This window comes from Bos indicus x Bos taurus, chromosome 18 (genome assembly GCF_003369695.1).
Source record: "Bos indicus x Bos taurus breed Angus x Brahman F1 hybrid chromosome 18, Bos_hybrid_MaternalHap_v2.0, whole genome shotgun sequence".
Classification (NCBI taxonomy): domain Eukaryota; kingdom Metazoa; phylum Chordata; class Mammalia; order Artiodactyla; family Bovidae; genus Bos; species Bos indicus x Bos taurus.
In genome coordinates this window covers 50,353,390-50,375,848 of record NC_040093.1, presented here as the reverse complement: position 1 = coordinate 50,375,848, position 22,459 = coordinate 50,353,390, and the positions used below count along the sequence as shown (strand labels likewise).

Genomic DNA, 22,459 nt, shown 5'->3' with positions numbered 1-22,459 from the left:
GTGGGTCAATCTTGCACTTTCATGGCCTTACTTCAATTCTTCCTGGGCAGAATCCACTTTTTTCCTGTGTTTATAAGAATGTACACATATGAAACTATCTCTTAGGTGTTGGTGTGGGCAGGTTGCAGTGATCTGAAAAAAAGCCAGAGTATATTTACACAGAAACATCTAGATGAAATACATTCTATTTGTCATTGTGGAATATTAAACATCTGGCCTGTTATTAATTTTTCACTTTTCAAACCAGCATTTTTGGCATGGTATAGTCACAGCTTGAGAGATTCTTCACAGCCAGTTCCATGGCCATTCTGCTTGAGTGATATTCAAATACTGAGCATCAGGTCTGGCATGAATGCCAGCCCCAAATAGCCGGCATCGACGTGTACCAGCCGGTGGCAGTCCTGGCTACCCTTTCACTCTGTGAGTGGAGGGAAGAGGAGCGGACACTGAAGTAGGACTTCAGATGGCATTTCCAGCTATCCTAGGGCCTTGCTGCTCACGGGAGGTGGAATGATGCTGGTGAAAATGCCGAGTGTTAGGTGACCCAGCGTCCCCTGGGAACTCAGCTCCCAGGGCTGGTGCTGGCCTGTCTGCTCACTCCCGGGGCAGGCCTGCAGCCGCTGGCTGTCCTCCCGATACCAGAGCAGGAGAGCACAGGTACCAAGGACTTGGAATCCGAAGATGGATAATTTGCGATATCAAAAATGACACTCTAAATTGGTTCCAAATACAAGGATGTTTCGTGATGGTGCTGGCGCTGATTCTCTCACACAGCTTCACGCTTCAAATGTTTTTCAGCCAAATAAAGAGGCCTAATGGCCATCAAACTCCTGTCCAATGTAATTACTGTAAATCATTATAAACGAGCTCTAATACTGCTAGAAACATAGATGCACAGCCATGGTCACCGGGAAATGAGGCCAGGAGATTGTTTCTCTGAGGGAATGTGAGATCACACTGTGTTCTCAAGACTCACCTTGTTCAGAAAGCAAAGGAAATCTCCCCAGAATGTCTTGTGAAAGGGTGCCATCAAAGGTGGGAAAACAGTGGAATGCAATATTACTCCAGGAGAAAAATCAGTGGCTACGCCCCTAAGGAATCAGTGTTTTAACAGCTGTCACGGAAGAAAGCGCTGAGGTTTACAGAGCACTGACTGGGTTGCCAGGTATCATTCTAGGGACTTGACACCAATTACCTGCCTTACAAGGTAGGCCTGGAGGTAGCCCTCCCATGCTACAACTTTTCCTCTTGACATCCATTCGTTTCACACCAATTATTGATGATACGCTCTAGGTGATTTTGGTTGTGGTATGTGCTGGTGTGCCCAGCAGACACAAGTTTGAAGATGTTGAAGGGAGGGCCACTGGTGGGAGGGGACAGGAACGAGGGGAAACTTCAGGAAGAGAGAGGAATGGCGAAAGTAGTGGAGGAATGATAGGGCTGGACAGGGAGGCCTGGCGAGCTGCGATTCATGGGGTCACAAAGAGTCGGACAGGACTGAGGGACTGAACTGAACTGAACTGAACTGATGCTTTTACATTGTATAACTTTTTTCAGTCCTCAAGTCCCACATGGGTAAAGTCTATCTGTATTTGGCTGGTAACAATGTTGCTAATGGGTGTGTGATTACAGTCCCAGGGAAGCAGGGGGGATTGCAAAGGTCAGCATTTGAGCAGAACCTTGAGAACAGACAAGGCTCTCCTTGTTTTCACCCACACCTCACCACCATGATGTGGATGTAAATTCCATGTAAAAATGTGAAGTTTGCATTACTGTTCTGTGTGGTCCCAAGCAGGATTTAGACTCAGACCACTGCCCCCCCTCCCCCCACCCCACACCTGACCTGCCCCAGGCTCCTTTGGGGACCTGTCTGCCCAGCCTCCCTCTAGTTCGCCCCCACCTTGTCCAGATGGGCTCCATATGGCCATTACACTCAGTAGGGTCGCCAGCTTTAGCAGATAAATTACAGGACATCACTTAAATTCAAATTTCAAACGAACAACAAAAATTTTTTAGCTTGAGTATGTGTGCACCCTACAGTATTTGGAACTTAAACAAACCAAAGGGGGAAAAATGTTTTTTTCATTTATGTTTATCTGAAATTAAAATTTAACTGGGATGTCCTATGTTTTATCTGACAACCTAATACCCAGCCTCTGAGAGACTTCCCTCAGCTCCAGCAAGCCCTGGCCCACGTCCTCCCAGTGACGCCTGGTACCTGGTTTATCTGTAATTCATTGATCTGGGCTTCAGAAATGGCCCGAGCATCCCCCACCCCCGATCCCTAGCCCAGCCGCTGTGAACAGAGCCCCGTGCCAGACTCTCTGGCGGGTGAGACGACCTGGCAGGGTCTGCCTGGGTGAACCCCGGGTTCCAGTTCCGTGGGAGCGCAACACTGTTACAACGTGGGAAGCTCCAAGTACAAGTGCCGCCTTTGACTCCCGAATTGAGGTGGGCTGGGGCGGAAGGCTCCAGGAGGAGGTGGTCTCGGAGGGGGACACCCCGCCGGAGGGTGGCACCTAGGGACCAGGAGAGCGGGGGCGCGGAGCGAGGGCGGAGCGATGCCGCGGGAAGCCCAGCCTCCGGAGCTCGTCGGGGTAACGCAACCACGGCCGGGCCCCGACTCTGGCCACCAGAGGGCGCGCTGGCTTGTGAAATGATTCTCCGCCACCAGGAGGAAAACGCCCTTCGTTTCATTCAGGTTAGAGGTTCTCTTTCTTTGCTCTGAAACTAAACGAGGAGAGAAAACCGAGGGTACATCCCCTCCTCTGTGGCAGCGAGGGGTCTTCCTGAAAGCCTCATGAGAGCAAGGGGCTCAGAGGTGCACTTAGGCGGTGGGCAGGGAGTACGGGACTGGATGGAGGGATGGAGGGAGGGATGGAGAAAGGAAAGAGAGAAAAAAGGAGGGAGGAAGGAAAGAAGAAGGAAAGGCAAGGCGGGAGGGAAGAAGGGTAAAGGAGAGAGGACAGGCCGCTGTTCTCGCTGCGTCAGGACCCACGTGGTGATCTCAGCGGTCCAGCCCAGGGCTTGACACACGAAAGACACTTGATGAAACACGGGTTCAAAGAGAACGAATGGCCCTCCAGGAAGGGAAGCACTGAGAACCAAGCATTCGGGGTGCCGATGGTGGTCTAGAGGGAAGCCTGGGAAGGAGAAGGGGTAGGAGGGCACAGGAGGGAAGGCGAACGTTTCAGAAAGAGAGAGGCATAGTGAAAGTGGTGTAGGAATCATAGCATGGCTTTCACACTTAGACTGTGTAACTTCTTTTTCAGACCTCAGTTTCCACATCATGGATGTACTTGGCACTTGCCGCCTGTTAACAGTGTTGCTCATAGATGCATCCTTCCTCTCCTACTGAGGTTCTCCAGGGCAGACCCTGCCAGGTCATCTCACCCCGAAGAGTCTGGCACAGGGCTCTCTTCACAGCCATTGGGCAGGTGGGGGATGCTTGGGCCATTTCTGAAGCCTGGGTCAATGTCAGTTCAGTTGCTCAATCGTGTCCGACTCTTTGCGACCCCATGGACTGCAGCACATCAGGCTTCCCTGTTCATCACCAACTCCCAGAGCTTGCGCAAGCTCATGTCCATCGAGTCAGTGAGGCCATCCAACCATCTCATCCTCAGTCGTCCCCTTCTCCTCCTGCCTTCAATCTTTCCCAGCATCAGAGTCTTTTCCAATGAGTCTGTTCTTCGCATCAGGTGGCCAAAGTATTGGAGTTTTAGCTTCCGCATCAGTCCTTCCAATGAATATTCAGGGTCAATGAACTCCAGATGACCCAGGAAGGGGAGTTTATCTCACTGGGAAGCCCTGGGTCGGGCCTGTGGGAGCTGAGGGGAGGTCTCCTAGAGGCTGGGTATTGGGTTGTCAGACAAAACACTGGATGGCCTACTTAAATTTGAATTTCAGTGGTCAAAAGAGAAAGCATGTGACCATGTGGCAGTGCTTTGTAAACCACAAAATGTGTGCGATAATGAGGAGCTGTCGGCTAGTGTCATTGTTAATCTCTTCTTCCCCTAAAAAAGTCAGGACACTGTGTTGAATAAAAGGAGGAAAGGAGGGAGGGAAGGAGGAAAGAGTGAAGGGAGAGGAGAGAAGGCAGGAGACACACTCTAGGTGTGATCAGCATTTCCTCTTCCCTCCTGTCCGTTTGCTAAATATTCTAGGGACCCAGGGCTTTAATTTTCTTATTTCAGGTGAGCAGGTTTCTTCGTTATGCAGCTAGCATTTACTGAGTCCATGTTTCTATCCTCACAAGAGGGAACCTTCTAGTGGGGCACAGCCTGTACCCCACACAATTCCCCCCTAGGTCCACAAGACCTCAGTTTACAGAGCACTTCTATAGGAAGTTTCTCCTGTCATCTAGGCAGCTGAGGGATGGGATTGATTTCTCCATTTCTCCATTTTAGAGACAGGAGGCAAGGTTCAGGGACCCCAAGTGCTGCCCGAGGTGACCACAGAGAGTGGTCAGACTAACAGCCTTTTTCAGACTAACACTCCAAACGTAGTGATCTGATAAGTGCATCAGGAGGAAAGTGATCTTGTTTGTGGAATAAATGAGAACACTGTGGAAAACTGGAAACAAGCGGAGTGAAGAGGCTGCATGCCTCCAGCCACCCTCCCCTCGCTTGTCTGTTTCTGGGGTAACTGTCATGGTTCCCACAGTCGTGCACGCTTTGTGTTCTGCCAAGCCTCCCACACAGAGGATCACTTAATCCCCACAGCACCATGGGCAGGCCCTCGGGTCGAGTGACCTCTCCAGGGCCGCACAGCTGGAAGGTAGGGACTGTGAGCATGGGGCTGTCTGCGTCTTGCTCAGGCTGTGAACAGTGCCCAGGACACGCAGATGTGGAAAGACTGATAGTTCTTACCTGCCAGATCTTGACGGGGTTCTCTCTCTGAGCAGCCCTCTCGACTGCGAAGCAGCTGTGTGTGTGCTGACCTGGCAAAATGCCTCCGAAGCCTTGATGAGTGAGTGAAAGGGAAGTTGTGGAACTCTGCAGGCCAGTGCGCTGGGAACAAAATGTCCCGTGGGCTCATATTTTGGTTTCTGTGAGGGATAACTCTGAGAGGGTATTAACCGCTGTCTCTGGTGGTCACCTTCACGGGGAGTGGAATTGAAGAAGGGGAGGGTAGGGAGAACGTCCAACATTCTGTGATACTGGCTGCTGTCTGAGTTTCTTGTAACAATCCTTATCCTTCAGGAACGTTGGAAATGGAATGTTTGTAACAGGGAAAATGTAGAGACAATCCAAAGGCCCCAGGCCAACCCTGGAGGTCTCCCCGGTCTGTCTAGTCAGGCTGCCCTTCCAGCCCAGCCTGCAATAGGGTCGAAGGTGAGACACATCAAAGGGTGGGAATCAGTCCAGAGTTGAGTCAAAGAAAAGAGAATTGTGCGGCCGTGGCAGGGACCCCAGTGGCTGCTGTGTGAGCATGTGCACACACACGTACCAGACCTGTTACCTTCCTGCCCCCAACACACGCCTCTGATCTGGCCTCTGCTCTGGGTTGAGGGCTCACATGTGGTTCTCTGCCCCAGGCCAGTCCTGGGACCCCCCACTGCCAAGGCCTCTCTCTGACTTTGCCCCTGGCCTCACCCTGCTGACAGGAATGGGCTGGGAGAGGGGGCTTAGGATTGTCTGGGCCCTGGAAGTTCAACGCTCTGGGCAGTCTGCAGTGGTCCTGGATTCCTTCTCATTCTTTTTCTCAAGGGGAAGAAAGCCTTCCTTTAGCTCCTTCCACAAGCCTCCTCTTCTCTGGAGTAGCCAGGAAGTGTGAGCTCTGTCTACTTAGGATCCCAATTTGGTAGGAAGTGTGTTGATAGGTGCGGACATGTGTGTGTATAAAACTCTGGAGTTGGTGTTCACGGTGGTTATCTCTGGGTGGGGGATTGTGGGTGAGTCTCGCTTGCTTCCTCACATTTGTGGTTCATGTTTGTTTAATTTGTTTTTTAAAGTTTGTCCTTTAAAGTCTCACAGTCCCTGAGATAAAATCATCCAGAGAGAAAGCACGAGAAGGAAAGTAAGAGAGATACATGAAAGGCAAGAAGGAGGGAAGGAGAAGCAGCAATGAAGAGAGGGTAAAGTACAGGGAGAAAGAGAGGGTCAGGGGAGCAGAGATGAAGGAGGGGGAGGCAAAGGGCAGAGGAGAGATGGGGAGAGCCCTGCAGGGCCCGGGCTGAGGCCTTGGTGTGCCCCCTGCCCCCAAGTGTGGCAGCAGCTGGTGTCTTCCACATAGCACTGCAACCCCTCCAGGCTAGCTCCCAGGCATTCCGGCTGTGTTACACCCCGAGCACCTCTGCTGGGGATGGAGGCAGCAGATGCTGCAGGTGGCCAGAGCCCAGCCTCCAGGCCGAGGAGCCGGGTGTTAGAGATAATCCTCTAGGGTCTCTCGTACTTTGCACATTTCGTGAGCACAGGCACTGATTGCGTTCTTTCCAGATGGTCATTTCCAGGATGTTTGAATAGCAAACAACCTTAGAAGAGAGTGGTAGTGTTTCCTTTTGGAGTGAAGAGCAGACATGCCCACTGCACGTTGTGTTTCCTTTTGGAGTGAAGAGCAGACATGCCCACTGCACGTTCCAGATGGTCATTTCCAGGATGTTTGAATAGCAAACAACCTTAGAAGAGAGTGGTAGTGTTTCCTTTTGGAGTGAAGAGCAGACATGCCCACTGCACGTGGAGCTTTACATTGCAATCTACACACAGCTTTCTGTTGTATACTACAGTCTTTGTTCTCAGAAACATGGGAGGGCAGTGTGGCCTATTGGTTAGGAGGTCAGCCTCTGAGCATAGACTCCAATCCCAGCACTGCTGTTTAGGGTATGACCCACAGAATGTGGTCTGAGAGCAGATGCTCAGAAAAGAAGGTGGGAAGAAAAATACTTGACAACTTTTATTTAAAATGAACACAAGGGTACCAGTGAGTCAACAGTTTTACTTCTAGGTATATACCCAACAGAAATACATCCATATGTGTGCTGAAAAACAACTAGAATGTCCAAAGCAGTGGGAACTACCCCAGTGTTCATCAGCAGTAGACACTGCGCAGGAGAGAGTTCTGTGCAGCAACGGGGACCTGCAGGAATATTCGTGAATCTCACAGCCATGTGGGGAAGGAGCCAGACGCAGTATCATGTACAAGGTAAGACTCCGTGCATGTAAAGGTCAGAAGCAGGCAGAGCTGAGGGAGCTGGTAGCAGTCAGGATGGCTGGCGGGCTCCCTTTGGGGTCAGATGGAAGGAAACACAGGGATGCTTCTGGGAGTGGGTCATTGTCCGTGTCTTGAGCGCAGGGCTGGTGGTGCAGGTGTGAAAGTTGACGACATGACTTTCCCTATGTAAATTATTTTCCAGTAAGAAGTTTAAAAATTGGGAAGGGGTGGTTAGAGATAGATTTGTTTAGTTTCAGGGGACTGAGTTCATTTTGAGCCCGAAAAGGATTCTTTCAGAAAAATCCTTACCATCTTACTCATGACCAACAATGGGAAGAGATGGATGTCAGTAACATGAGCCAAGAGAAACTTAGGTACCTCCGAGGAAGCTTTGTCCACAAAATGGGTACTTGTAGAAACAGGTAAATGACGCTTCATCTGTGGGCTGTACTTTGGGGTTTTCAAAGCGTTTTCACATTTATACACTCTTCATGCATTGAATATGAAACAATTATTTTGACGAATGGCACTGCTAAAGGAGGAGACCAACTTTAGGAAAGCCCTTGATAAAACAGTTCAGAGGTGGAAGGTGATATCCTGGTTTAGAAGGTGACAGTGAAGCAAAGAGGCATCCTACTGCTCTACATAAGAAATGCAGGGAGACTTCAGGTGGGACTGGGACAGAGGAGAGGAAAGGAGGTGGGGTGGGCAGTGCCAGGCAAGAGGGCAGGAGGCTGATTCTTCACAAGAGTCCGTAACCCTTATACGACTTACTGTGTCCTGGGCGTGTCATAAGTGGTGCACGTGCATGCACACACACACACACACACACACACACACATCATGAAGTTTCTAATCCTCACTCTGTAGGGAAGTGATATGAGGTCACTTGTTCTAGGCCACATGCCCAGTAAGTGGCAATGCTGGGATCTGAGCCTCCACGGGCCCCCTCCCAGTGCCTGAGCTATTAACCACTAGGCTACGTTGCCTCTCTGTGTCTTTGAAAACAGTCTAATATGCTATATGTGGTTGTTTGTGATTGACCGAGTAAACCTCCTCTTCCCCGGCCCCCATTTTCAGTAAATTTCACGCGTAAATGTCTCCTGGGAGCCTTTAGGGAGGTGCTGAGTTGCACGTGGGGATCAGCACTGAGCAGACGCCAAAACAGCCACGGGAGTGAGATACAAATGAGCAGGAGAGGCCAGCAGGGGCAGAGGGTGGCCCTGAGTGCAGCCGTCCCCAGGGAGTCACAGAAATCTTGGGGGAAAATATTGGATTTCCTGTTCACAAGGGATTGAAGTCCTAGCCAATTTAATTTAAATTTCAAAGAACAGTGTCTAACTGCAGCTGGCATCTGGGTTATACACACAGCAACTGTGAGAGGTGGGGAGAAAGGCTCTGTGAGCCCCATTTCACAGAATAAATTAGCCCCAGACAGAGTCAGAAACCCAGCCAAGGTCACACATGGGGTTGGCACTGAGGGATTTGAACCACTTCAGTTAAGAACAACTGGGGAGTATCTCAGTTCAGTTTAGTTCAGTCGCTCAGTCGTGTCTGACTCTTTGCGACCCCATGGACTGCAGCATGCTAGGCCTCCCTGTCCATCACCAACTCCCAGAATTTACTCAAACACATGTCCATTGAGTCGGTGATGCTATCCAACCATCTCATCCTCTGTCGTCCCCTTCTCCTCCTGCCTTCAATCTTTCCCAGCATCAGGGTCTTTTCCAGTGAGTCAGTTCTTCGCATGAGGAGGCCAAAGTATTTGAGTTTCAGCTTCAGCATCAGTCCTTCCAATGAATATTCAGGACTGATTTCCTTTAGGATGGACTGGTTGGATTTCCTTGGGGAAGAACTGCGCCTTGAAAATATAGTTCCTGTCACCTGGGTCCCCAGGCTGCCCCGCTCCTGCCCTTTCCAAGGCTGGGAAAGGTCATTCAGGCCTTTCTCTTCATCTGTGAGCTGCCTGCATCCTTCTGATAAACTACCTTCTTTGGCCTAAGTAAGCCAAGAGTTTTTCCTTAGCTTGCCATGACTTACCAGGTGGATATGAGGCCTGTGCCTGCCTCACCTGGCCCTGGGCATGCAGCCCCACCCCTCTCCTGGAGGAGCTCCTTGTCAGGAGGGGAGCCTCAGCTGAGCCCCTCAATGACCATCATCCTCACAAGCTGGGATGGGAGCAGTGGAGGCTGAGGGAGAATGAAAAGGTCCTTCATTTGCAGTGATGGACTCAGATCTATAAATAGTCGTCAGAAATAAAGCAGAGAAAGAGAGAAGTCATTTGTGGGCTCACATTTAATTCAAAGGTGTTCTTTTTCTTCCTCTGAAATAAGCTATGAGATTCTTTTCAAACCGAAGAAACCGAAAACCATCTTGAATTACCAAAGAAGCTCCTCAGCCCCCTCGAGGCCTCTCGGGTAGGGAGTCACATCTTAAGAGGCCCTCATCCAGGGGGCGTGTGCAGGCTGCCTGGGTGTGGAAGAGGGAGCTGAGCACTGGGCCCCTTCCCTGCCTCTCCCTCCAACAAGGCACCCCAAACTAATCAGCACTGGCAGCCAGAGGGGAGAAATTCATTAGCAGATCTGGTTTTGCATAATTTAGTGGTTGGCATTAGCAAATTAAGTCTGCTTGGCTTCCCTCGTTGTAATGGCCTTTAGAGGAAACGTGGGGAAAATACCCGCTCATAATCCCAGCAGTTTTCTGGAGCTGATAATTAATAACAACAATAAACTGTTAGTAAGACGTTGCAGTTTCCCCTTCGCAGGCTTTCATGCTTGCTGCTCGCAACTGTAGCAAAGGAAAACAAGTCTGGATTATTGTCCGTTTGATGACCAAGAAACTGAGATGGGGGTGGGGTGGGGTTCAGCTGGGGAGGGAGCCCTCCTCTCTGCTGCCTGGGGCGTGTTAACGGGCGAGTGACGTCAAGAATACTGGGGTTCAGGCAGGACCGACAGCTGAGGCCCTGCTCCACCCACAACCTTCTCAGTGGGAACCTTATTCCTCACTTAGCTACAGCAAATCCTATTAACATCAACAATAATAAAGCCAATATTTGTGGATTACTTCTAGGCACCAAACTATTTACTTCACTATCTTCTCATTAAACCACAACCACCCATGAAGTGGTCACTGACATCAGCATCAATTCACTGGTGAGGAAATGAAATCTCACAGAGGTGTAACAGATACAAACAACTGAATTGACTTCCTGGCCCTCAGTGAGTCTCCTTCTCCAGTTTCCTTCTCTAGCCAATGGCTTTGCCTATGTCATGTTGTCCTGCCCTCTTGGCAACCTGATTGGGCTAGGAATGGGCTACTGACACGAGCTTGGCCAATCAAAGCCCCTTTCTTGGATTTGAAAGGCTGGAAGTAAGGCAAGGGAGTGGTCCCCCTCTGGTGATGGCTGGAGCTGTGGCAGCCTTGTATTTCCTGTGGCTGGGGGTTGACGGGCCCCCTCCTCACCCTAGAGGAGCAATTGGAGATTTGTTCCCTATGGATTAATACTTCAAGATGAGAATAGCAGGAAAATTGGGAGAGGAGTCTGGGCCCTGCTCTGATAGAAGATAAGAGACCACATATTTCTCTTTCTCAAAGTCAGAAGACCTCCCTGACTACACATGTGGAGAAATGAATGTTCCCTGATGGTCAAAAGGCAAGTGATGATGACTACCCATAGGCCTCTTCAGAAGAATCCATGTTGGCTAAGAGATGCACCTACACATATGGGAAGATCGAGATATTCCAAATATGGACTCTGAACCAGGCAAATCAAAATAATTGGCCAAAGGAAACCCCAAAGAAAGTGATTTAAACCTCCATGAGGGCCCAGCTCTCTCTGAGTCTGCCTGTATGTCTATCCAGAGGTGCTGTACTCTTTTTTGTCCTAATAAATACTTTGTTTCACTCCTTTTTGTCTTTGTGGGAATTCTTTTCCTCAAAGCCAAAGAGCCAAGGCCTGATCACTGACCACTGGTCTAGTACCAGCATATGATGCTCTCACCACTGTGGCCTGGACTCAGCCTCTGGCCAGGAATCGAAACCCTGCTTCAGGCCGCTGCTGGCCGAGGCCATCTGAGGTCACTCCCGTGTGGAGGAAGTTGGGAAGACAGATGTAGCAACAGGGCAGGGCCGGGTGGGCCGCACCCTGTAGTATTTGAGTCTTTTATTCTAGTTGTCCCTGAGGCGCATGAGTGGTGAGAAGCCCCAGTAGCTTCCAACAAACCCCCTTCTTCTGGAGCTTGTTGGATTCAGGTTTCTCTCTCTTGAAACCACAGTCCTCAGCGTGGTTCCCCCAGGAAGTGTGTATGTGACAGGGACTGGAGTCTCTTTCCATCTGCACCAGTGACCAGGGCCTCCTGGGCCTCTCCCTTCGAGACATGTCTGGGGGGATGGGGACAGCCCTGATGGGCCACTAGTTCTTGCTGTCAACCCCCTCCTCGGCAGCAGGGCCCGTAGGTCCCCCTGCCTGCAAAAGAGCCCCAGGGAAGGACAAGTGAGCGGAGGCTGCATCCTCAGCTGAAGCCCCAGACCACTGCACTAGGGGGAAATGCTCAGGTGACTGGCGGGGCTGGCCCTGTTGAAACTGTTCACCTCAGATTAGGATTTGGACCTCGCCAAAACCTAAGCCAAAGCCTCAGTCTTCCAAATGAGATCACATAGCTGGTTTCAGGACCTAATGATGCTCAGGTTCTTGATATCTTGTTGTAGAAAGAATTCAATGAGAGACAAAGTGATAGGTAAGAAGTGGATTTATTTAGAGAGAAACACTCCACAGACAGAGTGTGGGCCATCTTGTAAGGTGAAAGGCCCTTAAATATGGTGTGCTTAGTTTTCATGGGCTGAGTAATTTCATAGGCTAATGAGTGGAAGGGTTATTCCAACTATTTTGAGGAAGAGACAGAGATGTCCAGGAATGGGGGCACTTTCCACTTTTGGGTTTTGATGGTTGGCCTTGGAACTGTCATGTCGTCTGTGGGTGTATCACTTAGCTTGCTGTTGTGTCACGGTGAGAGTATACTGAGGCTTAAGGCCTAGTGGAAGTCAACTCATCTACCATCTTAGATGTATTTAAAGATTGTACCCTGCCCCATTCCCTCCTGTTTCACTTTGGGGCTTTGAGATTTTGAGAGGAAGGTGGCCACAGCCATCTTGGGGTGAGGGGTGGGGGAGGTGAAGATGTCTACGAACCAGCCTCTGGCCATTGCTCCGGGCCCAAGCCTGTGTTGTCTGTGAAAGTCCCTGGGGGCTCTCACTCCACAGCTTGGAGGGTCCCCAGCCTTCCTCGTCTACTCATGGGCCTCCCTGAATGGTATGAAGCTGGCAAGTGCTTTCCAAGGCTTGCTCTCTCTCCTCATCCCCCAAGTCTTTTGTGAAAAGAGGACCTGGGGCTCCTGCTGGACTGAAGAATTCCCCTTTTGGCCTCCTGAGTCGGCAAGCCAGAACATGGGGGCTGTGCTTAGATTGCTCAAACCGTAGCTCTGCCACCCACTGGTCTTGTGCCCTATAGGGATGCCCTTTGACCTCTCCATGCCTCAGGTTGTAAAATTTGTAACAACATGGAGGACAAGGACAAAGTGAGTACCTGCCTTAAGGAATGAGTATTAGGACTCAAAGATATTATAAATAAAGTGTTGTTTAGCCCCTAAGTCATGTCCAACTCTTTTGAGACCCCATAAACTGTAGCCTGCCAAGCTTCTCTGTCCATGGAATTCTCTAGGCAAGAATACTGAATGGAATGGGTTGCCATTTCCTTCTCCAGGGGATCTTCTCAATCCAGGGATCAAACCCGGGTGTCCTGCATTTCAGGAAGATTCTATACCTCTGAGCCACTGATGGGGGTTTAGTTGCTAAGTTGTGTCTGACTCTCTTGCAACCCCATGGACTGTAGTCCTCTGGGTTCCTTTGTCCATGGGATTTCCCAGGCAAGAATACTGGAGTGGGTTGCCATTTTCTTCGCTAGGGGATCTTCCTGATCCAACCCATGTCTCCTGCATCGCAGGAAGATTCTTTACTGATTGAGCCACTGGGAAGTTCCCAAATAAACTGTATTTACAAGTAAAACAGTGAATTCAATCAATGTTGATTAGTAAAGATGGGGAAACTGAGATAAAGAAAGAGAAAGCATTTCTTTTTTTTTTTCTAAGTAAATTTATTTATTTATTTATTTTACTTTCACTTTTCTTCTTTCTGAGTTATAAATTTTTATTTATTTTTTAACTTTACAATATTGTATTGGTTTTGCCATATATCAAAATGAATCCACCACAGGTATACATGTGTTCCCCATCCTGAACCCTCCTCCCTCCTCCCTCCCCATACCATCCCTCTGGGTCGTCCCAGTGCACCAGCCCCAAACATCCAGATCATGCATCGAACCTGGACTGGCGACTCATTTCATATATGATATTATGCATGTTTCAATGCCATTCTCCCAGGGAAAGCATTCCATTCAAGGTTTCATTGCAGCCAGGACAGACTGGTACCAGAAATCAGGCACATCTGGCCAGTGGTTATATCCTAGAAAGACCCAGAGAGAGTACACTCACCCTTCATGCCCAGTCCCATGGCCAAAGGTCTGCAGATGTGATGCCTCTGAGAAATGGAATATTTCCTGACATATCAGTAAACAAAGGATGTCACAGTCATCAGCAATTTCAGCCACCACCAACAGTGAGCTGGTGGGTCCAAAGGAACTTAGGAAGGAAGCAAATACCTGACGTCTAGCAGCCACCAGGCTGTAGCCACTCCCTATGGTGATCTCAGAGGAAATTCGGGATGTGAAGTCATAGGATACTGGACCCAGATAGCTGAGGTGCATAGCAAAGGAATGATTTCAGTAAGCCCAGACTTTTGCATCTTTCCATGTGTAGAAAATTGTTAAATTCCTTGAGATATCTAGTTTTCTTTAATTAACTTTAATTAGATATCTCAGTTCAGTTCAGTCGCTCAGTCGTGTCTGACTCTTTGCGACCCCATGAATTGCAGCACGCCAGGCCTCCCTGTCCATCACCAACGCCCGGAGTTCACTCAGACTCATGTCCATCGCGTCAGTGATGCCATCTAGCCATCTCATCCTCTGTTGTCCCCTTCTCCTCCTGCCCCCAATCCCTCCCAACATCAGGGCCTTTTCCAATGACTCAAATCTTCGCATGAGGTGGCCAAAGTACTGGAGTTTCAGCTTTAGCATCATTCCTTCCAAAGAAATCCCAGGGCTGATCTCCTTCAGAATGGACTGGTTGGATCTCCTTGCAGTCCAAGGGACTCTCAAGAGTCTTCTCCAACACCACAGTTCAAAAGCATCAATTCTTTGGCGCTCAGCCTTCTTCACAGTCCAACTCTCACATCCACACATGACCACAGGAAAAACCATAGCCTTGACTAGACAGACCTTTGTTGGCAAAGTAATGTCTCTGCTTTTCAATATGCTATCTAGGTTGGTCATAACTTTTCTTCCAAGGAGTAAGTGTCTTTTAATTTCATGGCTGCAATCACCATCTGCAGTGATTTTGGAGCCCCAAAAAATAAAGTCTGACACTGTTTCCACTGTTTCCCCATCTATTTGTCATGAAGTGATGGGACCAGATGCCATGATCTTCATTTTCTGAATGTTGAGCATTAAGCCAACTTTTTCACTCTCCAGTTTCACCTTCATCAAGAGGCTTTTTAGTTCCTCTTCACTTTCTGCCATAAGGGTGGTGTCATCTGCATACCTGAGGTTATTGATATTTCTCCCGGCAGTCTTGATTCCAGCTTGTGCTTCTTCCAATCCAGCGTTTCTCATGACGTACTCTGCATATAAGTTAAATAAGCAGGGTGACAATATACAGCCTTGACGGACTCCTTTTCCTATTTGGAACCAGTCTGTTGTTCCATGTCCAGTTCTAATTGTTGCTTCCTGATCTGCATACAGATTTCTCAAGAGGCAGGTCAGGTGGTCTGGTATTCCCATCTCTTTCAGAATTTTCCACAGTTTATTGTGATCCACACAGTCAAAGGCTTTGGCATAGTTAATAAAGCAGAAATAGATGTTTTTCTGGAACTCTCTTGCTTTTTCCATGATCCAGCAAATGTTGGCAATTTGATCTCTGGTTCCTCTGCCTTTTCTAAAACCAGCTTGCACAACTGGAAGTTCACGGTACACATATTGCTGAATCCTGGCTTGGAGAATTTTGAGCATTACTTTACTAGCATGTGAGATGAGTGCAATTGTGTAGTAGTTTGAGCATTCTTTGACATTGCCTTTCTTTGGGATTGGAATGAAAACTGACCTTTTCCAGTCCTGTGGCCACCGCTGAGTTTTCCAAATTTGCTGGCATATTGAGTGCAGCACTTTCACAGCATCATCTTTCAGGATTTGAAATAGCTCAACTGGAATTCCATCACCTCCACTAGCTTTGTTCCTAGTGATGCTTTCCAAGGCCCACTTGACTTCACATTCCAGGATGTCTGGCTCTAGGTGAGTGATCACACCATCATGATTATCTGGGTCGTGAAGATCTTTTTTGTACAGTTCTTCTGTGTATTATTGCCACCTCTTCTTAATATCTTCTGCTTCTGTTAGGTCCATACCATTTTTGTCCTTTATCGAGCCCATCTTTGCATGAAATGTTCCCTTGGTATCTCTAATTTTCTTGAAGAGATCTTTAGTCTTTCCCATTCTGTTGTTTTCCTCTATTTCTTTGCATCGATCGTTGAGGAAGTCTTTCTTATCTCTTCTTGCTATTCTTTGGAACTAGTTAGCTTTAATTAATTAATCTTTTGTTTCTACTACTTGCCTTTTGTTGCAAAACTTCTTTATAACCTGGCTGCACAACTAGCCTTCTCAGAGCAGTTCTCTCAGGGTTTTTGGAGATGCTGCTTCCTGGGCTTGAAGTCCTAGAAACTTCCACTGAATAAAATATAACTCAACTTTTAGGTTGTGCATATATTTTTATAATTGACACCACCAACCAGAGGTCTTATGTTTGTCAACTGCCATGGGAACATAAAGACACTGGATAGGGGGTGATGAGCTTCTGAGGATTAGAGTTTTTAAGTGACGGAATCTATCCTAGTGAGCCAGGCAGAGATTGGTGATTTATTGGCATTTCAGAAAAAGCTGTCAACCACCCCAGTCAGCAACTCCCTTGCAGGCACAGTGCCAGGAGCCCCCTCTCCTACTCCTTCTCCCCCCAGTGCTGGGGTATGGGCAGCAGCGCCAGGCACCCAGCAGATGCTGGTCACCTTGCTGCCCAGAGATGAGCATGGGGGCTCAGACTTCTGTGCTGAGGGGCTAGTGGTGTATATGCCTTCCATCCCCACAAACATCTGGTGAGGTTGCCTGTGCAAGCCAATTTCCCTGAGTAGGGCAGGGTAGGGCCCTTGCAAGCAGAGACTGTCTCAGGCCCTGGGCTGTATGGAGAGAACAAGGAGTTAGCTGGGATGCTAAGCTACTGATACAGGGGAGGCTTGAGAAGCTTGGAAAAGGAAAACCTCTCCTTTTTATCTTCTATCTCAGACAGCTGTTTGCATTTTTTTTTTTTTTTTTGGAAAAGGTCAGTTTTCATTCCAATCCCAAAGAAAGGCAATGCCAAAGAATGATCAAACTACCGCACAATTGCACTCATCTCACATGCTAGTAAAGTAATGCTCAAAATTCTCCAAGCCAGGATTGAGCAATACGTGAACCGTGAACTTCCAGTTGTTCAAGCTGGCTTTAGAAAAGGTATAGGAACCAGAGATCAAATTGCGAACATCTGCTGGATCATGGAAAAAGCAAGAGAGTTCCAGAAAAACATCTATTTCTGCTTTATTGACTATGCCAAAGCCTTTGACTGTGTGGATCACAATAAACTGTGGAAAATTCTTCAAGAGATGGGAATACCAGACCACCTGACCTGCCTCTTGAGAAATCTGTATGCAGGTCAGGAAGCAACAGTTAGAACTGGACATGGCTTTTCCGGTAAGTGGCCTGAGGTGACCCCTAAAAATGGTGCGCTATTCACTTGACCCAGAAAACCCCACAAAATCATGCAAATCAAGAGGTTCAAATCTTCGTGTTCACTTTAAGAACACTCGTGAAACTGCCCAGGCCATGAAGGGTATGCATATCCGAAAAGCCAACAAGTATCTGAAGGATGTCACTTTAAAGAAACAATGTGTGCCATTCCGTCGTTACAACGGTGGAGTTGGTAGGTGTGCACAGGCTAAACAGTGGGGCTGGACGCAGGGTCGGCGGCCCAAAAAAAAGTGCTGAATTTTTACTACACATGCTCAAAAATGCAGAGAGTAACGCTGAACTTAAGGGCTTAGATGTAGATTCTCTGGTCATTGAGCACATCCAAGTGAACAAAGCCCCCAAGATGCGGCGCAGGACTTACAGAGCTCACGGTCGGATCAACCCACACATGAGCTCTCCATGCCACATTGAGATGATCCTTACTGAAAAAGAACAGATTGTTCCTAAACCAGAAGAGGAGGTTGCACAGAAGAAAAAGATATCCCAGAAGAAACTGAAGAAACAAAAACTTATGGCCCAGGAATAAATGCCGCAAAAAATAAATGCAAATAAAAGTGTTGGTTGTCTTAATTAGTAAATGTATTTCACGTGTTAGCACAAAAAAAAAAAAAAAAAGAACTGTACATGGAACAACAGACTGGTTCCACATAGGAAAAGGAGTACGTCAAAGCTGTATATTGTCACCCTGCTTATTTAACTTATATGCAGAGTACGTCATGAGAAACAATGGGCTGGAAGAAGCACAAGCTGGAATCAAGACTGCCGGGAGAAATATCAATAACCTCAGGTATGCAGATGACACCACCCTTATGGCAGAAAGTGAAGAGGAATTAAAAAGCCTCTTGATGAAGGTGAAAGTGGAGAGTGAAAAGTTGGCTTAACGCTCAACATTCAGAAAACGAAGATCATGGCATCCAGTCCCATCACTTCATGGCAAATAGATGGGGAAACAGTGTCAGACTTTATTTTTTGGGGCTCCAAAATCACTGCAGATGGTGATTGCAGCCATGAAATTAAAAGACACTTACTCCTTGGAAGAAAAGTTATGACCAACCTAGATAGCATATTGAAAAGCAGAGATATTACTTTGCCAACAAAGGTCTGTCTAGTCAAGGCTATGGTTTTTCCAGTGGTCATGTATGGCTGTGAGAGTTGGACTGTGAAGAAGGCTGAGCGCCAAAGAATTGATGCTTTTGAACTGTGGTGTTGGAGAAGACTCTTGAGAGTCCCTTGGACTGCAAGGAGATCCAACCAGTCCATTCTGAAGGAGATGAGCCCTGGGATTTCTTTGGAAGGAATGATGCTAAAGCTGAAACTCCAGTACTTTGGCCACCTCATGCGAAGATTTGAGTTATTGGAAAAGGCCCTGATGTTGGGAGGGATTGGGGGCAGGAGAAGAAGGGGACGACAGAGGATGAGATGGCTGGATGGCATCACTGACTCTATGGACGTGAGTCTGAGTGAACTCCGGGCATTGGTGATGGACAGGGAGGCCTGGCGTGCTGCAATTCATGGGGTCGCAAAGAGTCAGACACGACTGAGTGACTGAACTGAACTGAACTGAAGCTACTGATACAGGAGGGGCTTGAGAAGCTTGGAAAAGGAAAACCTCTCCTTTTCATCTTCTATCTCAGTGAGCTGTTTGCATTTTTTTTTTAACCAGGACATTTGATTACTTTTATAATAATTAAGAAAATATGAATCAATTAAGAAAATTAACAGTAAACTGAGAAGATGTCTTGAAGGAGAAATAAAAGGATAGGGATGTGAGCAGATACAACAGGGGCAGGTTCCCAGAGCCCTGCCAGGTCTCCGGAGGGGAGCTGGACCAGGGTCCAAGCACACTAGGAGGCCAGGGTGGGGTCATAGGAGAGCGCTGGAGGAGGGCCTGCCCAAGTGGGCCAGCATCCTCATGATTCACAAAACACTGAGGTCCCACGTGTCACTGACCTATGCCTGCCAAGTGGGCAGAACAAGTATTGTTGCAGGGAAGAGCCAATTCTGACTCTGTCTTGGAACTGTTTCTTGCTTTTGAAAATATATTTATACGTAATGGCCTGCCTCAGAGAACCTGCATGACTGTTAACAAAAGTTAACAGTCACTCACCTTTCTTCAGCTCCCAGGGAGATAATATGACCCTGTCCATCAGTGCTGCAGGAAAGGAGTTTGTAAACTTGGGATCAAGGAAAAGGAAGCTGAGAAAGTTGTTCCTTGATCTCTCAGCAAGTCAGGATCCTGAAGAAGAGAATCCCCTTCCAACAACACAAGAGAAGACTCTACATATGGACATCACCATAGTCAATACTGAAGTCAGATTGATTGTATCTACAGCCAAAGATGGAGAAGCTCTATACAGTCAGCCAAAACAAGATCAGGAGCTGACTGTAGCTCAGATCATTAAATTGAATAAAGTAGGGAAAACCACTAGACCATTCAGGTATGATCTAAATCAAATCCCTTACGACTATACAGTGGAAACGACAAATAGATTCAAGGGATTAGGTCTGATAGAGTGCCTGAAGAACTATGGACAGAGGTTCATGATATTGTACAGGAGGCAGTGATCAAGGCCATCCCGAAGAAATGCAAAAAGGCAAAATTGTTGTCTGAGGAGGGCTTACAAATAGCTGTGAAAAGAAGAGAAGAGAAAGGCAAAGGAGAAAAGGAAAGATATACCCATTTGAATGCAGAGTTCCAAAGAATAACAAGGAGAGATGAGAAAGCCTTCCTCAGTGATCAATGCAAAGAAATAGAGGAAAACAATAGAATGGGAAAGGCTAGAGATCTCTTCAAGAAAATTAGAGATACCAAGGGAAGTTTTCATGCAAAGAAGGGCACAATAAAGGACTGAAATGGTATGGACCTAACAGAAGCAGAAGATATTAAGAAGAGGTGGTAACAATACACAGAAGAACTATACAAAAAAGATCTTCATGACTTAGATAATCACGATGATGTGATCACTCACCTAGAGCCAGACTTCCTGGAATGTGAAGTCAAGTGAGTCTTAGGAAGCACCACTACGAACAAAGCTAGTTGAGGTGATGGAATTCCACTTGAGCTATTTCAAATTGTAAAAAATGATGCTGTGAAAGCGCTGCAACCAATATGCCAGCAAATTTGGAAAACTCAGCAGTGGCCACAGGACTAGAAAAGGTCAGTTTTCATTCCAATCCCAAAGAAAGGCAATGCCAAAGAATGTTCCAACTAGTGCACAATTGCCCTCATCTCACACGCTAGCAAAATATAGCTCAAAATTTTCCAAGCCAGGCTTCAACAGTATCTGAACTGTGAACTTCCAGATGTTCAAGCTGGATGTAGACAAGGTAGAGGAACCAGAGATCAAATTGTCAACATCTTTTGATCATCAAAAAGCGAGAGAGTTCCTGAAAAACATCTATTTCTGCTTTATTGACTATTCCAAAGCCTCTGACTGTGTGGATCACAACAAACTGGAAAAATCTTCAAGAGATGGGAATACCAGACCACCCAACCTGCCTCCTGAGAAATCTGTATGCAGGTCAAGAGGCAACAGTTAGAACTGGACGTGGAACAACAGACCAGTTTCAAATTGGGAAAGGAATTTGTCAAGGCTGTATTTAACTTATATACAGAGTTCAGTTCAGTCAGTTCAGTTCAGTCGCTCAATCGTGTCCGTTCTTTGCAACCCCATAAACCACAGCACGCTAGGCCTCCCTGTCCATCATCAACTCCTGGAGTCCACTCAAATTCATGTCCATTGAGTCCGTGATGCCATCTAACCATCTCATCCTCTGTTGTCCCCTTCTCCTCCTGCCTTCAATCTTTCCCAACATCAGGGTCTTTTCAAATGAGTCAGCTCTTTGCATCAGGTGACCAAAATATTGGAGTTTCAGCTTTAGCATCAATCCTTCCAATGAACACCCAGGGCTGATCTCCTTCAGAAGGGACTGGTTGGATCTCCTTGCAGTCCAAGGGACTCTCAAGAGTCTTCTCCAACACTACAGTTCAAAAGCATCAATTCTTCGGTGCTCAGCTTTCTTTATAGTCCAACTCTCACATCCATACATGACTACTGGAAAAACCATAGCCTTGACTAGACAGACCTTTGTTGACAAAGTAATGTCTCTGCTTTTTAATATGCTGTCTATGTTGGTTATAACTTTCCTTCCAAGGAGTAAGCGTCTTTTAATTTCATGGCTCCAATCACCATCTGCAGTGATTTTGGAGCCCCAAAAAATAAAGTCTGACACTGTTTCCACGGTTTCCCCATCTATTTGCCATGAAGTGATGGGACTGGATGCCATGATCTTTGTTTTCTGAATGTTGAGCTTTAAGCCAACTTTTTCACTCTCCTCTTTCACTTTCATCAAGAGGTTCTTTAGTTCCTCTTCACTTTCTGCCATAAGGGTAGTGTCATCTGCATATCTGAGGTTATTGATATTTCTTCCAGCAATCTTGATTCCAGCTTGTGCTTCCTTCAGCCCAGTGTTTCTCATGATGTACTCTACATATAAGTTAAATAAACAGGGTGACAGTATACAGCCTTGTCATACTCCTTTTCCTATTTGGAACCCATCTATTGTTCCATGTCCAGTTCTAACTGTTGCTTCCTGACCTGCATACAGATTTCTCAAGAGGCAGGTCAGGTGGTCTGGTATTCCCATCTCTTTCAGAATTTTCCACAGTTTATTGTGATCCACACAGTCAAATAAAGCAGAAATAGTCTGCATAGTCAATAAAGCAGAAATAGATGTTTTTCTGGAACTCTCTTGCTTTTTTAATGATCCAGTAAATGTTGGCAATTTGATCTCTGGTTCCTCTGCCTTTTCTAAAACCAGCTTGAACATCTGGAAGTTCATGGTTCACATGTTGCTGAAGCCTGGCTTGGAGAATTTTGAGCATTACTTTACTAGCATGTGAGATGAGTGCAACTGTGAGGTAGTTTGAGCATTCTTTGGCATTGCCTTTCTTTGGGATTGGAATGAAAACTGACATTTTCCAGTCCTGTGGCCACTGCTGAGTTTTCCAAATTTGCTGGCATATTGAGTGCAGCACTTTCACAGCATCAGCTTTCAGGATTTGGAATAGCTCAACTGGAATTCTATCACCTCCACTAGCTTTGTTCATAGTGATGCTTTCTAAGGCCCACTTGACTTCACATTCCAGGATGTCTGGCTCTAGGAGAGTGATCACACCATCGTAATTATCTGGGTCGTGAAGATCTTTTTTGTATAGTTCTTCTGTGTATTGTTACCATCTCTTCTTAATATCTTCTGCTTCTCTTAGGTCCATATCATTTCTGTCCTTTATTGAGCCCATCTTTGCATGAA

The 22,459-nt window shown here is 47.2% G+C and overlaps 1 long non-coding RNA gene and 1 pseudogene across 1 annotated transcript; both read left to right on the top strand.

The window, feature by feature from the left end:
* Positions 1-2,303: 2,303 nt before the first annotated feature.
* On the top strand, positions 2,304-11,047 carry LOC113875381. Its single transcript, XR_003506233.1, has 3 exons — positions 2,304-2,701; positions 3,273-7,140; positions 10,744-11,047. It is a non-coding gene; the product is annotated as an uncharacterized LOC113875381 (long non-coding RNA).
* Positions 11,048-17,080: 6,033 nt separating this feature from the next.
* Positions 17,081-17,687, top strand: LOC113875380 (annotated as a pseudogene).
* Positions 17,688-22,459: the final 4,772 nt, after the last annotated feature.